Source organism: Agelaius phoeniceus, chromosome 2, assembly GCF_051311805.1.
Source record: "Agelaius phoeniceus isolate bAgePho1 chromosome 2, bAgePho1.hap1, whole genome shotgun sequence".
In the NCBI taxonomy this organism is placed as follows: Eukaryota; Metazoa; Chordata; class Aves; order Passeriformes; family Icteridae; genus Agelaius; species Agelaius phoeniceus.
In genome coordinates this window covers 14,954,441-14,971,480 of record NC_135266.1, presented here as the reverse complement: position 1 = coordinate 14,971,480, position 17,040 = coordinate 14,954,441, and the positions used below count along the sequence as shown (strand labels likewise).

The window sequence follows — 17,040 nt, the reverse complement described above, 5'->3', positions numbered from 1 at the left end:
CTGTGTTAGTTCCTCTGTCACACCCAAGAAAGGAAACCAGGTGGCCCATCTCTTCAGGGCAGGGGGCATCTCTCAGCAGAACCACGGGGGTATCTCTGGGCAGAATCTCAGCAGAATGTCTGGCACTGTAAATCAGGACTGCAGCAGTGCCCCCGGGCAGGCACACACCCGCCCCAGGAATGCGGGTCAGCCAGAGGTGTGGGCTGGGGTGGGCTGGCAAAACCCCTCCTGCAGTAAAGAGAGAGTGGCCTTGGGGGTGAGGGTGGGGAACACAGTTCAGCGGGATGCCAGAAAATTCTTAGTCCTCACACACAAAAATCCAGTACAGTTGCACCTTCCTCCTTCATTTAAGAAAGCAGCAGTGGTGTCAAGGAACCTCCTCTGATCCCAACAGAGCCACGTCCAAGGGGAGGATGCTAATGAGAGCTGAGGTTCAGTGAGAAATGTGGTTAAATGGAACTACCACACAATCGTGTCCATTCCATATCATAGCATTGAAAGGAGGAAGAGAATAAAAATAAATGTATATGCCTCAATTGTTTTTAAATTACAAGTACTGACATAATTAGTATTTTCTGGAGGTCATTCAAGGACAGCAATGCAGTGATTTAGGCCAGCTTGACCATATTGAAAGGCTGTAACTCTGGCTTCCCTACCTTCATCCTCTGCCAGTCTTCCTCTTTGCTGAACCATGGTCCAACAAGCAGGTTACCACAAAGAAAATTTCCCAAATTTGCACCATGAAAATGACAAATGTGGTCAGAAGAAAACTGATTTCAAAAGGTGATTAGGTTTATATTTGTAGAGCAGTAGATAATCTCTCTGCCTGCACCTTCATTTAGCTCATAGTAACATATGAATATGCCTACAGCCCTGACAGAATAACCAAGCGAAAACAAAACGAAACAAAAACAAAAAGCACCAAAAGAAAAGTCAAAATATTATCTTCACAAATTAGACTGGATGCAGACTTTCAGCCCATCATTATACAGGCAGATACTGTGCACTGCTGGTATAGCACTTCATTACAGCAGCAAAGTCAAAACTTCTTAAAAAGATGGATTGTAAATTCTCCCATACTTCCCAACAGCAGCACCACAACACAATTTCCAGGGTTTGAAGATTGCACTTTCTGAGAAGAAAACACTCAAATTCAGGACCTACCTTGAAATAGCCATATCCACTCACTTTTGACACACACCAGCTGTACATGTAAAATAAACAGCCTGTGCAAACAAATTGCACACCCTGATATTTCTGCTACTCCTGCCCGTGGTTTAGAGGCTGTAAGTTGAAAGAATAAACAGAATATGGAAGCAGTCACCATACAAGTCATACGTCTCTTTTTCCCCAAGCAGGTTATTTGCCTTTGATGATATAAAATTGCTTTTAGAGTCTAACAGATCTTCTGCAGGGAGCTATATTTTGCAATTTTCTTCAAATGAACCTTGTGGTTGAATAAGTGTTTTTCAGTCCAAAGTTTCCAGAGTTATATGGAAATAGAGATTGGTTTTGGTTCCTTCAAAGCCAATAGAAATTTTGCCATCAACTCTGGAACAAGCAGAAACATAACTTTCTTAGCACACAGAAGCTTGGCAGGCTGTCTCAGCTTAATTTTTCAACCTTATATGCTGTCTTCCTCACCTGATATGCAGGGTATAATCAAGTCCCAATGGTCCTGTTAGAATAAAGATCATTTTAAAGATCAGACCCTTTACAACTGAGCCCCTTTCTCCTAGAGAAGAGCGTCTGGTGAGTTTCTACCAAAGCACTTTATTTTTATGGGTTAACTCTCACAGTGTAGAGATTGTCAGTGGCTTGTATGAAGTGAGCAAGGGTGGGGAAGGGCAGCAATAATCTCTGCTAGGATGTTCCCATTCTGCAGCCTTCACTGATGCTTTAGGGAGCAGAGTCCTCAGGCACCAGTGTTATGTGGGTGTCCCCACTGATCTCACCTGGGTTACTCCAGAAGCAGTATTGTTTCCTACTGCTTCAACTTCTGGAAATGTTTAATTAAATGATTAATAAAAATAATTAATAAAAAAGGTTGCTTTTTTTCCCCATGCTAGTCAGATCAGGCATTCTCCTGTTCTTCCTCTTGTTTTCAGAAAAGAGTTATTGGAGAAAATACTGCATTTCTACAGCTTCTGGAATTGCAACACATTGCCATAAGTCCACAAAAAAAAAAGCATTGCAGAGAACCTCAGTTCCTATAGGCTATTTGTGGTTTCCCATGTACTGATATTCTCAACTGAAAAGACAAACAAGAGGATAAATAGGCATAGCTAAGTATCAGAAACAAAAGTATTCAGGTCACTTTCAAAGGCACAAAGAGCAGTTAGAAGCCAAGGTCCCATCAGGCAGCTAAACAATCCTAATGGGCACTGCTCCTCATGACAGTGTCCTTCCTACTTACTAGAATGCTGTGATTCTGTTATCAAGGTGACACCAAACTGTTGGATTTGCTCAGGACAGTGCAAGGGGCACTGAAACAATCAGAAGGTGCTGGAAGCTGCCCTCCCATGAGGCCACTACTGTAAGGCACTGCAGTCAATAAATCCTTTTGCTCTTAATTGTTTGGGTTTCTCTTAGAAACAAATATTTACCAGCTTCTGGTTTGGACAGTCTTCCAAAGGTCACAAATGCTATCTCCAAGGGGAGCCAGGCTATTCAACCTTCAACTATTTAACCTTGGCTTCCTGTGGCAGCCTGCACTGCCATAAAAGCAGGTATCACTATGGGATGAATGTGCAGGGATGGGGGGTAAAGTTCTTCTCCCCTTGGCCCACCTCAGCATGTTATTTTTAAAAGCTTATGTGTTCAGTGATGAAAATAGACATTTTCATTCTGCTTATCCTTTTGGGTGGGTTTGATGTGTTGGGTGCTAATGGTATGCCAGGAAATTAGAATTACTTCCTCATTTAAAAAATGTGGATGGAGGGAAGAGAAAAGGATTTTCTTGTGATTGTTATTAGTGTTGAAAATTTGTATTAGGAATAAAAAGGGGTTCCAGTTTTCTAAAACAACTTTAGTCCTTCTACATCCCCTACACAACTATAGCTGTAAGGGGAAGCTGTAGCTCCAGCAAAGCTTCAACTCAGCTACTGGGCTCAACTTCCTAAGACTATTCAGACATGAAATTATCTCTATCAGTATTTCTTATACCTACCTTTCATTTCATCATGACCAAAAATTCAAACCAGGAGAATCACTGGGGAAGGTATAATCCAACTTTGTGCCTTGACTCTTTTCAGCATAATTTCTAATTACACCAATCACTGCACACTCGTTTGGGCTCCTTGCTTGTGAAGATAAAAAAATGTCTTCTGAGCTACTCCTTCTGCATGGTGAAGTGGTTTGGGGTTTGACTTTTAAACTTTAGTCATCTATCCTCTTTCTTTTTTTCTTTGTTTTGGCTTTGGTCTGTTCTCTAGTGGCATTAGAGAAGGGGGAGCCTCCCAGGACTGGCAAGCACTAGCTCTTCTGAGTGAGAGCCTTCTTGCTTGGGTTCAGCAAGAACCAGCTCCCTTTCCTTTAAGACTCATTATTTTTGTCACCTGACCTAGAAAAATCACAAGAGACCAAGGTCCCCCCTTGCATGTAGTTCAGTCATGTCTTGGGAAATACAGGGTTTGCTTTCTCACCTCTGAGAGGGAGAGAGGGAAATTGATATGGTTGTCATCATTTTCCAATTTGATTGATCTACTGAGTGTTGTATGTTTCCTGCATACAACATAAGAGGCATAACATGCAATATCACTGATATATATATATATATATATATATATATATATATGCAGGCCAAGAATAACAGCTTTAAATCAGGTAAGAATTTCTAAAAGTAAAGATAACAAAGGGCTAGGACAAGTTGCCTAGGGAGGTTGTGAGGTTGCCATCGTGCATGGCATCATCTCTAACGTGTGCTGTAAAAAACATATTCCTTACAAATCTGCCTGGAGGCAAGGAGATGGATTAGATGGCATTTTGAACCCCTCTGAGGGCTGCACTTAAGGATCTTCTGCTTCTAATAAGTGTTCAGTCACAAAGTCCTCAGGCTTTGGTGATTCACACAAGTGATTTTCTAAATAGAGGTGCTTTACTGAAAAACAAAAGCTTTAAATAGGAGAAAGCCTGGGATGCATGCTGGTGTGTGATGCTTGGGAGACATCATAAGCGCTGTTTGCAAAATTTACTAAGCAAGTCAGTAAGCTGAAAATGTTCAGGACAAAGGGCATGCAAAGTGTCTGCCTGAAAGCACTGCCTCTCTTCACAGGAAGAGCCATTGGAAGGCCAGTGCCCAACATCACTGCTCCTTATAAAGCTGCTTCCCAGACATGCCATGACTTGAGAACTTCTGCTGAGATAGATCCATAAAAATGTATTTTTGACAACTGAATGCAGTAGTGTGGAAATGAACTCCACCATCACTGATGTTTGAGAGCTAGTTTTTTCTTGTTATTTCTCCTACATGTCATAAAGATGAATAAAACAGGTAATTTTCCTTTTTAGATTGGTCGAGAAGAAATATTTCTTGTTCTGGATATTAGTAATTTGCATTTCTGGATGTCACTTTCTTCTCTCTTTTCTTGAGAAGGAACAAGGTGTGCAAAATATCACTAAGCCAAAAAAACTAACAAGCAAGACTTACAACATCCATGTGCTTCTGATTCGTGCTGTACCATTCCAAGTTGAAAGAGGTGCAGCACAGAGACCCCCTTGAAGAACTGGCAGCTGCTCTTGGTAAAGGTTTGCCAGACAGTGCAACACCAGTGGGACTGCTGGGATACAACGAGACAAATTCTGGAGGAATTGTGTCTCCACATTGACATACATTGTGTTTCCTGAAATCCTGCAATGCAAAATCACTTCCCCATGTGCTGGTTCACCTCTGCTCCAGCAGGACAGAATGACCTCACAGAGGGAATCACAGCCACACTAAAGAAGCTCACAGAAGGATGAGATGAGCCCCAGCTTTGTGGGAAAGGACTAGAAATCCTGGGCACTGGGCTTTTCCCCCACAGGTGTGAGGAGCTCCCTGAAGGACAGCAGGGCAGGGAGCCTCAGCCAAGCAGGTTAGATGGGTGCAATCCCAGGAGAGGCTAGCAGAGCCAGCAGAGCCTGGGTCTTGCTGAAGGGAACAGGAGGGAAGGAGAGGAGCCTTCCTGGCCTGCCTCCACCCCAGCAGGGAGGGGTTTTGGAGGCTGTGGTCCCACCTCATGTCCTTCTGAATCAGGCTCCTCCAGAACTCCTGATCTGCTGGGGCTCTTTTCCAGGTGGAGGGTGGTGAAAATCCATGGTGCACAGCAGCAGAGCTTCACCTACCCCTGCAGCTGACCTGGCCTTTGGGTTTAGGTCAGGACAACTGATTTCAGCTGCCTGGATGGATGTGTGGCATAGGCAGAGCACGTTCCTCTCCTCTCAAAGGCAAGGGAAGAGCCCACATGCCCCATTTGAGTCATGACTATATGAATTTGAAGTCAAATGAATTTTCTCAAGTATGTGGTGCCGTCCAGTGTCATTTTCCTAGTCTCTGCAGAGCTCTTACCCCTCACACTGCCCCACCTGTTTGCTCTTAGTGTGAGGATGCTCAGTAACATTTTATTGGAGAAACAGCCATAGCAGGGAATTAAGGGGTTGGCCTCATTCAGAGGTGTTAGTGGCTGAGTCACTGGGATGTCATTCAGGCATGAGGACAGACTGTGAAGGCCTTCAGATCACATGCGTGCATGACATTTAGAAGAGGTGGGTGACCTCACAGGAGATTATCTGTGAGCTCTAAATTGGCCATAGAAAGTGGCATTGGAGGCCTTCATTTGCCCTCGATAACCTTCAGCAATAAAAACAGAGGATGAGCATATGGATGTGCATGCAGGGAGCGTACAACAAGTGCCGAGAACGCTGTGAAGGCCAGAGGGCTGGTAAACCATACCCCAGCTCCAGGGACACGTGTCTGTCATGGAAAGAGGGAGGAGGAGAACACTCTGTGCTTCACAGGGCAGAGGAGCTTATTTGTTTTATTTGATTTTGTGTTTGTGTGCATTGCTACCTGTCTGTGCAATAACACATTTAAGAATTTGTGCTTGTTACGTAGTTTCTGTAGGAAAGCACAAATCTGGATACTCCCCCGACCCTTGTAATTCTAGAGGTCATTGTAATTCATCAGGTCAGGGCCAGGCTTGTCAGCAACCAGCAGCACTGAGAACAGAGCCCTATTCATTCAAACCTTGATGTTTCCTCCATTGTCTCCACCTCAGCACCTCAGCACACACAAGCCCTCTTGGGGGGAAGCAAGGAGAAAGATGGTTTTCCTAAGTTCAGTAACAATAATGATCCAAAGGGCCTTAAGAATTGTCCTCAAGTCTTTGGCCTCCTCTAAGCATTTTTCTCTCATGGTTCAGTCCAGTACATATCTTTCACCAACCTGATGGACCTGCTCGGGTGAGCCTGCCACACTATCTGTTCAAAAATTTGGGAAGAAAGAAGTGGTATGGCAGCAGGGATTTCAGAATCAGAGTCATAGAATTGTTTAATTTGGAAAAGACAGGATCACTAAGTGCAATCTTTAACCCAGTACTGCTAAGTTCACCACTAAACAGTGTCCACTGCCCTTCTCTGGACTCACTCCAACCCCTCAATGCCCTTCCTGTAGTGAGGGGCCCAAAACTGGACACAGGATTTGAGGTGTGGCCTCACCAGTGCCGAGCACAGGGGGACAATCCCTGCCCTGGTCCTGCTGCCACACTATTGCTGACACAGGCCAGGTGCCTTTGGCCTTCTTGGCCCCCTGGATGCATGCTGGTTCATTTTCAGCCGCTGTTGACCAACACCCCCAGGCTGACCCTGTTACACCACACAGCTTTCCATCCATTTTTCTCCAAGTCTGGAGTGTTGCTTTGGGTTCTTGTGACCCAGGTGAAGAACCTGGCAGTTCCCCTTACTGAACCTCATACAACTGGCCTCAGCCCATCAATCCAACCAGTCCACATCTCTCTGCAGAGCCTTTCTGCCCTCCAGCAAATCAGCACTCCCACCCAGCTCGATGTCATCAGCAAATTCTGCTGAACAGGACTGGCTCCATAGCTGAGCCCTAGGGAATACCAGTTGTGACCAGCTGTCCTCTCAAAGTCGAAGGTGGCAGTTCTGCTGACCCACCTCCTTATGTCTCCAAGAGTCAAAAACTTGTATTGTCTCATGATGGCTTTGCCTGAGACACCCTCCGACCATCACATCCCCCACGAGTCCTCTGTGCACAAACAACAGGTCCACCAGGGCACCTCCCCAGGGCAGCTCACTCACCAGCTGTGTCAGGCAAACTTCCACACACTCCAGGAACCTCCTGGACTCTTTCCTCTCTGCTGGAGTGTATTTCTAGCAGACAACTGGAAAGCTGAAGGCCCCCATGAGAAAAAAGGCCAGTGATCATGAGACTTCTCCCAGATGTTTATAAGAACATTTCATCTGCCTTATAAGGATATTTAATCTGCCTTACCTGAAGTAAATCTTCTCCCTGCCTCGTTTCCAAAGCAGAAACCTAACCTAGGCTGTCTTATGCCTCTTAGCCCCACCTTCCCCATCTCATTTTCTCATTTTCTATGGGTTCATGCCTCTTGCACTATCCTCCTGCACTCGGTGAGTAATCTGTATTGGGTTTGCATTAGCCTGTCTTTCCTGGTAGCAGGAAGGCCACAGAAATGGCTGTGAGAAGCTGCTGGAAGCTTCCACTCTGTCTGGCAGAGCCAATCCCTGGTGAGTCCAAAGATGGATGGGCTGCTGGCCAAGGCTGGGCCAATTAGAGATGGTGGTAACATCTCTGTGATAACGTATTTAAGAAATCAAAACAAAAGCTGTGGAACAGTTGCAATTTTTGGCCAGAGAAGAGCAGGGTGAGAACATGTGAGAGTAGCAACTGTGCAGACACCAAGGTCAGTGAAGAAGGAGGGGCAGGAGGGGCTCTGAGTGCTGAGCAGAGATTCCCCTGCAGCCCATGGTGCAGCCCATGGTGAAGCAGCTGTGCCCCTGCAGCCCGTGGGGATCCAAGGGGATGCAGAGATCCACCTGCAGCCCATGGGGGAGCCCCACACCAGAGCAGGAGGATGCCTGAGAGGAGCTGTGACCCTGTGGGAGACCTGTGGAGAGAAGGACCCTGCTCCCATGCTGGAGGAGCCTGTCCTTGGAGGGCTGCACCCCGTGGAAGAGTGACCCACACCACAGCAGTTTGAGGCAGATTGGTGTCCATGAGATGGATTCATGCTGGAGAAGTTCATGGAGAGCTGTCTGCCATGGGAGGGACCCCAGGGCGCAGCAGGGGAATGACTCCTCTCCCTGAGCAGAGGGAGAAGCCACAGGAGATGAACAGATCACAGCCCCCATTCCCTGTCTCCCTGCCCAGCTGGAGTAGGAGGTGGAGCTGAAAGGAAGGAGGGGTGGGGAGAAGGTGCTTTTACTTTACTTCTCATTATCCCACTCTTGATTTTGTTAACAATAAATTCTCTTCATATCTCTAAGTTGAGCCTGTTTTGCCCTTGGTAGTATTTGATGAGTGATCTCTCCCAGCCCTTACCTCAACTCATGAACCCTTCATTATATTTTCCCTCCTCTGTCCAGCTGCAGAGCAGAGTGAGTGAGTTGCTTTGGTGGGTGCCTGGCAGCTGGCCAGTGTCAACCCATGACATCTACTCATTTGGATCCTCCTCATGCCCAAAAAATGTGTGAATCCTGCCCCTTGTGCCCAAACTTGCCTCACAGGGTCGACAGCTATGTGCGAAGGATAGAAGATCCAGGGCTTGGATTGTCAGTCTCCTGTTGGGAGATGTGTTATGGACCACTAAAACCCTGCAATTGCTCAGCTAGGAAAGTATTAGATGGAAGTTAAGTACCACTGTATCCGATGAAGATCATTCTCAACAGAAACTATTGCAGTACCTGTAAAAAACATTCACTGTGGATGCAGCATCTGTAAGAAAGACAAATTCAATTCCAGTTTCACTAAAGAGACAGTGAAGGATTAAATCCCATTTCACAGTATGACATCCAGACAGAGAATCAAATTTAATTAGTTACCAGACAAGATTTACCATCCACCAGTGTTTAAGAAACCCCCAACTCTAACTTCACTTGCACTTGCAGTCAGTCACCAGTCTTCTGCAGTTCTGCAGGATGCCTTTGAAAGCAGCCACCTCATAGAATACTGCAAAGTAATATAGTGGGAAGTAAATAGAACATATGGATAGGTGGGCTTATTTTATAAATGGCTTTTAACTTCTTCCAAAGACACAGGAAAACTGGATTTTACCAGGTTTAACTGATCTTATATCCAACCCTCCATTTTTTTGTCTCTACAGAATATTTTATCTTGGGGCTGCAGTATTTTTGAGGACTGAAAAACTGGCTTTAGGGGAAGTTTTCTTTGTAATTATTTATGCACCAGTAGTACTAGGCAGCCCATATACCAAAATTAGGATCTTTTTTCCAAGTGCATTACTTAATCTGCAAAAACTCACTCAAATTAAATATGCACACATTAGAGAAACTGGGACTTAGTCACAAGGGCAAAAGAAAATTGTTTCAATATTTTGCCCCTGAAGCTAAAGAAAAGATCCAACTGTTTTTCTTGGATCCTCTTCCGTGATTCTCTTCTCTCAACATCAATTTTTTATAATAAAAAATGGTCAAAGTGCCAGATTTTTTAATGCCTTCACATAAATAATTTACAGACTGCATAAAACAAGGGATAAATAAAAGGACCTTCTTCATCATCCTTGTGAGTACACTGAGCACAGTCCTGGTGAGATGCCATTGAACCCAGTGAACTGTGCCTCCAGAATCTGATTTGGAGAACTCACATCCATAAACACAGTTGCATGTAACTACAGATGTTTTACTGACACAATATGTAAAGCAGTACAGTGGGGAGGTACTGGTTTGTTTTTGTTTTTTTTAACTGCTTGCTTTTACTACTAGCTTACACCACCACAGAAAAGATAAAACTGCCAGTTTAGTTCTATAATTCAAATTAATGCATAAATCCAAGCATCCAGAGTTTTAAGACAAATAAAACTATTTGCCTCAGAAATGCAGAAGCAATATAATCTTTTAACTGAAAGTGATTAAACCAGAGTAACCAATGGAGATACATTCAAACTCCCCAAAATTTTCAAGTAACAGTAATTATTATTTTACCTCTATCTTTACCTCTAAGCTAAATGTGTTTGGATTTTTCTGTGCAGATAACCAGAAAAATCATTAAAGTGTGGTTTTGTTCACTAGCCAGTGATTAAAGATCTCTTTCCAGATGTGTTGGGGTCTTGCTGTCTCATTAGACTAAACCCTTTGCTGTGGGCACTGCATGACACCTATTTCTGTTTTTTCTAACAGAACATGTTGCCACAACATCGTTGAGCAATTTCTCTTAGATTAACAAAATCTCCTTTTTGGCATTAGGAGGAAAAAAGAATTCAAGGCAGAGCTCTGGGTAGGGAGTCAACAAAGGAAACTCTCCCACACCTTTCATGCCCAGTGCTTGGTGACACAGGGCAGAACTGTCCCTTTGATTCACTCTCACACCAGCACCACAAGGACACCAGGGCACAGAGATGACCCTGAAATCCAGGTATTTTGCTTTGTGTCATGGGTCCCCTGATGAAAGGGTCAGGGACAGGGATGGAGGGGAGCTTGTTAAGTGTTTGCTTGGGTGCAGCCATTCCTGTGGCTCCACTCTCTGGGGTGGTCATTAGGGAGGTGTTCACACACTGACACTGCCAGTGAGTTTGGCTCACACCCACAAAGACTCCCTTGTGACCACAGGAAAGGGCATGATTTTAGCATGATCTGTTATTATGTGTGCTCATTCTTCATTGTAAGACCTCAGCCCTTCCCTAACCTTGTGCCAGATTCTAACATCTGGGGGATGGAATTTCCCATGCCAGAAGTACTAGGCTGCAGAGCTGCCTGGGACATCTTTCACTGGCCTGTGTGCACCCCACAGTCAGAATTTTAATAAGGTTTAGGTGAAAAATAACCTCACTAGCACAAGATGGTTCAGGCCAGCTGTAAACTGTTGCTAGCTGAGACAGAGAATCTTCACAGCCTCCTTTTTTCCTAGTACTAATTTCATGTTCTATTAAGGATTTCTTGTAGTCCTTAGACTTAACTCAGGGTTCTCACTGATCCCCACTCCCCACTAGTTATCAGTCTCAAGAGAGTGTAAAAGTTTTCATTTAAAATAAAGACAAAGCTCAGAAAAAGTATTCTTTGCCTCTGACTGGTCCCTCCCCACTCTGAAGATGTTTCAGTGGCCTCTGGTGGTACCCCTCTATTTGGAAGCAAGGATTTGAAATCTGGCAAAAGAACCACACTCCTCTGTCAGGGATAGGTTTTCTTTCTTTCACCTACACAATCAGGTATGAAGACTGGGATGTGGCCCCAACTCCCTCCATCCCCTGGAATTTTCACCGTGAAGTTTCCTAACTATAAAGGAGGAGGCTTTACCTTTCCCTAGTTCTCTGAAATTAGTATTTTTAAGTGAGTAAAGAAAACAAAAGCCAAGGCCCTGACTCATCTCACCTTCAGCATGCTTTTGGATCAATGTGTTTTCTCCTTTTTATCATTTCCAGACTGGTAGGAAAAATGCAGTCCAATATCAGTGACTGATAATGCAGTGTTGGGGAAAACTGTTCATTTTTGATTGAACAGACATGTTAATCTCATTGTGATGTAAATGAAAGCTGCCCCTGATACATTCCATCTCTTGACATTTCCATTTCAACCTGTCCTTCAGGGATGTTCACCTCCAAGAAATGCATTAAGGCAAATCAGAGCATATAAGGATGAAGCAGGACAGTAAGCAATGTTGATATTGCATATTCAAAGCAAAAAGTACAATAATGTCATTTTAATTGAGCTGCAGAGAGCACAGCTCCTTTCTAATTTCCTGTACAAAGTAATGCAAATATATGGAAACTTAAAATTCAAAAATCATTTCAGTTAGCTCTGGTATTATCTGATGGAGCAAACAAGAATTAGATGGATGTCGTTGTAAGTAATATTCAACTTGAAATCTGTTTTCTAACCAGAATAATTATCTTTATTTTATTTGAATAAACAAGAGCCAGGCAGAGAGTTTCAGAGTATGTAGAATAGTTTCAATCAACATTACAAGAATATTATTAAAAACAGCTCCTCATATCCCTTTACAGTAAGTAACATAAAAGAGACCATGGAGACAGAGTGTATTAAATTTCTCTTACAATAAGATCTCATTTCCAAAAATGGAATATGCATCAGTGTTCCTTTATGTACAGTTGATATAATGCAAGCATCAAGGATTAATCACTCTATGTAAGAGGTGCTGTGATCATACATTACTTTAGCCCAGCATCCATATTCCAGTGTCCCCTTTTGATTTGAGCTTTTGAAGATAATGATCCTTCAAGCTGTATTCATGGACATGTTCCATCAAGGCTGGATGACTCTTTATTTGAATAAAGGCTGCAGGTCTTCTGTCAGCTACCTCACATCTTGTATATTCATTGTATAAAGGTGATGCATAAGTATCAGAACAGCAGTGCATTCTGGATTCCGGAGGAAAAGAAATACTTTGTCTCTACAACAAAAGAAGAATTTAGCTCAACTCACCAGAAAGACCATTGCTTTTAATATTTTAATTTCCTTTATTACACATGATACATGATTCCTCCTCTATAACTAGGAACTCACAGCAGAACATAAGATGTTATATCCCTCATTTATTCTGCACTTTGTGAATTAATTCAAAAACTCTTTTGTACACATTGACATTTTTCAAAAAGACAGAAACCAAATTAATTGAAAATAATGATGTAATTATTTTAAGTTTTTTCTATTTTTGCTCAAACTTCAAATTATACTACTCCCCATTCTCAGGTCAAAATCATTGCTTTACATACACATTTTCATTGCTGGTTGCTTTGTTCTGTTTTATTTCAGCACTACTTTCCTACGTTAAACAAAATGGACAATGAGAAAGCATTGATATAAATGTACAAAGAAGATGCTTCTTGTGGGGTATTGAAGAGTTGGGAAGTTCATAGTCTTCATACAAATATATAAAATATTTGAAATTTTCTCCATTCATTGGAATCCATTCAGTTTCACTTGTCAGACCTGTGCAACAAATACAAGACCAGAAATTAATTATTATCAGTGCACTCACAGGTATTTTCAGATCATGCAGAAAAGCTGTGAGGGGGAGGACACTCTCCACACCTGCAGTTTTTCTTTCTCTGACAGCACTGGTTTACAGCCAAGCTCAGGGAATACAGATCTTTGTGATCCACTAGCTTTTCCCACCTACAGTCCAGATCTCTGTCTGATGAAACTTTATGATTGTGTCAAAACTTCAGGCCTTTAAAGCCTTGAGTTTTGCCCTTGGCACAGGGTGCTGGGTCTCTGCCCCACCCCACTGCCATCCCATGCCATCCCATCCCATCCCATCCCATGCCATCCCATCCCATCCCATCCCATCCCATCCCATCCCATCCCATCCCATCCCATCCCATCCCATGCCATCCCATCCCATCCCATCCCATCCCATCCCATCCCATCCAGCAGAGCCTGGGGGCAGGCAGGTCCAGCCCTGCACAGACCCTGAGTGGGGCTCAGCCCCAGGAAAGCTCTGCCTTGGCTCCAGCAGGCACAGGAGGCAAATCCTGCCATGTGGCTCAGCAGTGTGGCTGTGCTGCAGGGAGTAGGGATGCATCAATTCATAAAAATAACAATGGTATTTAATTTTACCATTAAATACTACTTACTGATATATACATATATATGTCTGTGCATTTTAATTTTTTTAACTGCTTTGGTTACCCTCTTCTCTTGCCTTTTCTGTTCTACCCATTAGAGTCTTCACTGGTGAGATTCCATCCAAACTGAATAGTCCTGGGCAGTTTTCAGCCTCTCTTCTTTTGGTCGTGTATATCTTCCTGTAACTACTTTTGTCACAGCTCCACTTCTCCCTATTTCTGCTTTAATTCTCCTGACTGACCAGCACTAAGGACAGTATTCTAGAAATAGTAGCAAAATATCTTCTGTGTTCTTTTCATAAATCCCACTTAATTATTTATGTATATATCTAAAGCAAGGTTGAGGGGGTGCTCAGCTTCTGTCTGGGGAGTGATGAGCAATTTCCCTTGACCCATCTACAGACTCATTCCTGCACAGCTAATTTGAAGCCCAGCATAGGGCCTATTTCTGCTCTCTTTGAAGTTAAAAAATGCCATGCTTTCTATTGATATCAGTGGTTCTAGATGGCTCAGCATTGAAAACCCTCAAAAGGTCAAGACACTAACTTTCTCAGCATACATGTTTAATCAGCTAAGATATAAGTATTTGAGGTGGAGGAATATGTCTACCTTTGGTAAATTTTATTGAACTCATGACCCTTTAATAAATGCTTAGAAAACAGAGAAAGAGTCACAGGACAGAATAAAGAATGACAACCTTCTATATCTCATGATGAGTTACATGAAGGGAGTTTTTGCTGTGCCCCTGGACAGGCTGTGCACATTTGAGCAAACAGTGGAGGGACAAGGCTAGGATTTCTTTGCTTTCAGAAAAAACTCTTCCCTGGAGAAGAGAGGTGCTATTAAGAGAAACCTTGCATGGCTTACACAGACTGCTTGAAAGTGATGGCAACCTTTAAATAAAGAAGTCAAATATTAATTAACTTGTCTAGAAAGAAAGTGAGAGGGAGTCATTGCCCTCAGTGAAATGGCCATAACACCAGATGTTATGTAGTGCTACCAACACTCTGTGGCCATTAGCAATCAAATGACATGGCCTTCTCATAGCTGGGCTCAGCAGGGCAATGCACTGCTCTGTTTCAGCTGAAATTTCCTTCCAGTCAGGTAATTTAAGGTATTTCTCTTTCTGCTCTCAAAAACAAAACCCACCTTTAGGGCTGTATTTGATGGCTCCCTGGGATACACACACACAAGTAATCCTGTCCTATATAATTACCTCCTGCCTACACACACTCTCCATGTGCTTCAGCATTCAGGATTATCCTCCTTTCTCTTTCAAACTCTTCTGTGCCTGTTCCTGAGTATCACAGAGTGGCTGTTTTCAAGTGGTATGTGAATAAAATATTGCTGGCTATGACTGAACTCAAGGGCTCAGGCCTGGGATCAGGAGAAAGAGTGTGCAGGGCACAGCAGGCAAATCTGAGCACAGTGTGGTCCTCAGCATCACAAGTGTTTTCTGATCCTTCTGCTGAAAGAGGCCAGTGACAGGTTCTGCCTCCAAACACATTGTGGGCAGATTTTGGCACGATGGACAGCTGTAATTTAGCATTCTGGGGTTTAGGATTGCATCATATTTTTTTTGTACCTTTCTAGCATATTCAGCATTTTAGATTTTAGGCTGTGTTTTCTGCAGGTGTCACCCTGAGGGATACCTCTGCCTTGCATGGGAGCTACATGCTTATCTTCTTTAAGTAGTTTAATCTGTCCTTATTTCCTGAGTTCCTAATGACAGCCACCCTGTGCTGGGCACATCAAGCCCCCAAGGATCATGGTAATACAAAGAAGGTGGGTACAAAGCCTTTGGGTACAAAAAGGATGGAGACAGACTTTCCTCACTGTGCTGAGCGACAGGAAAGGAGACAACAGGCACAAATTGGAATACAGGGAATTTCATCTAGACAGGAAATAAAACTTTTACCATCAGGGTGGTCAAACACTAGTCCAGGTTGCCCAGGAAGGTTGTGGAATCTCCATTCTTGGAAATACTCAAACCCTGACTGGACCTGGCCCTGAGCAATGGCTGAGCAGGGCATTGGACTGGATGTTTTCCTGAGGGGGTCTTGGGGGTCAGGCAGTCTGTAAGTCTGTCAGAGGCTTTGCTTGTCCCAGGGGAAGCTGTCCTCTGCTCAGGAGGGCCAAGGTGGATTCATGGGCCATGTGCAAGGTCCCTCTTTCCCCTGCCTGGCTGTGGAGCCATCACTGAGTGGGTTTACAAACTAAAACAGCAAGGTGCTATAAACTGTATTACTGTGTTGCTGATAAAACAAGTAATCTAGTTGATGGGATTACTTTTGGTCACATGCTCCATTTTTTCAAACACTTCTTTGTCCTTTCTTTGTTTCCTCATAGCTCCCACACCTTTGACCTTCTTCTCCCATTGAAATCAATATCCCTTAACACCTTCATGATTTCAGGACTGAAAGGTCCAAACTGGCACTGTATCCCATCCAGCCAAGCAAGCACCTCTCTGCTTCCCTCCTTCCATGGCACAGGTCTCTCACTAGGCAGTGGACCCCCAAAAGACCTGCTGAGTCCAGTTCTTCCAGTCCCAACTGGGACACAGCAGCTCCAACCAAAGGAAACCCAGCCTTCTAGGAGACCATGTGCCTACAAGAGTAGCTAGTTAGCAGGAGGAGCAATAAAACCCAAAAACTAGAGATCCCAGGAATGCTGCCACTTGTCATCTAAAAGAAGCAAAAACCAAAGTGCCATGATGATAAATATTTCCACAGGGCTCAGGTGTTGAGGAAAATCAAGCCCACTTTTCTAAAATTTTGTCTAAAGCATGCTGCTTGCAAGTGGTGCTATTTTAACACCTGGTAACTGTATCATCTTTCTCTCAGGTATACTCTCTGCTCTCTGGTTGCTTATAATTACTGCCTGAGCTCCCTTTGCAGTCAGTGGACTCTCTATTATCTCCCTGTGATGCTCTAATCCACTCAGACCTCCCACTGGCCAGCTGCAATTCTCCCTGTCCCAGCTCCCAAAGGCACGTTATTTTTAGAGCACAAACTCCTCCAGAGATCCATGGGAGCCTGTAAACTCAAAAATAGGTTGCTTATGGTACATTAGCAATGCTCACAGTTATGTTCTCTGGTGATTCTTTCAGCTGCTGTAGGTTATCACCAGACTCCCTCGCTGCTCCAATCAACCTCACCCTGAACAACCCTCACCCATTTAAAAAAAGAATATACTTGAGAGCAAATGCTTAAATGTTGTCCTGATTAAGGGTGGACATAAGTACATGCTCAGGAACACTTTG

The 17,040-nt window shown here is 43.7% G+C and overlaps 1 protein-coding gene across 2 annotated transcripts in view; it reads right to left on the bottom strand.

Moving 5' to 3' along the window:
* Nucleotides 1–12,059: 12,059 nt before the first annotated feature.
* The window catches only part of SMPX (small muscle protein X-linked), a 41,617-nt gene continuing 36,636 nt past the window's right edge, over nucleotides 12,060–17,040 (bottom strand). For both annotated transcript variants that reach the window (XM_077174690.1, XM_054628332.2), the window contains exon 5: nucleotides 12,060–13,140. The gene's annotated coding sequence lies outside the window, so the exon portion shown is untranslated. The remainder of the gene's footprint in view (nucleotides 13,141–17,040) is intronic.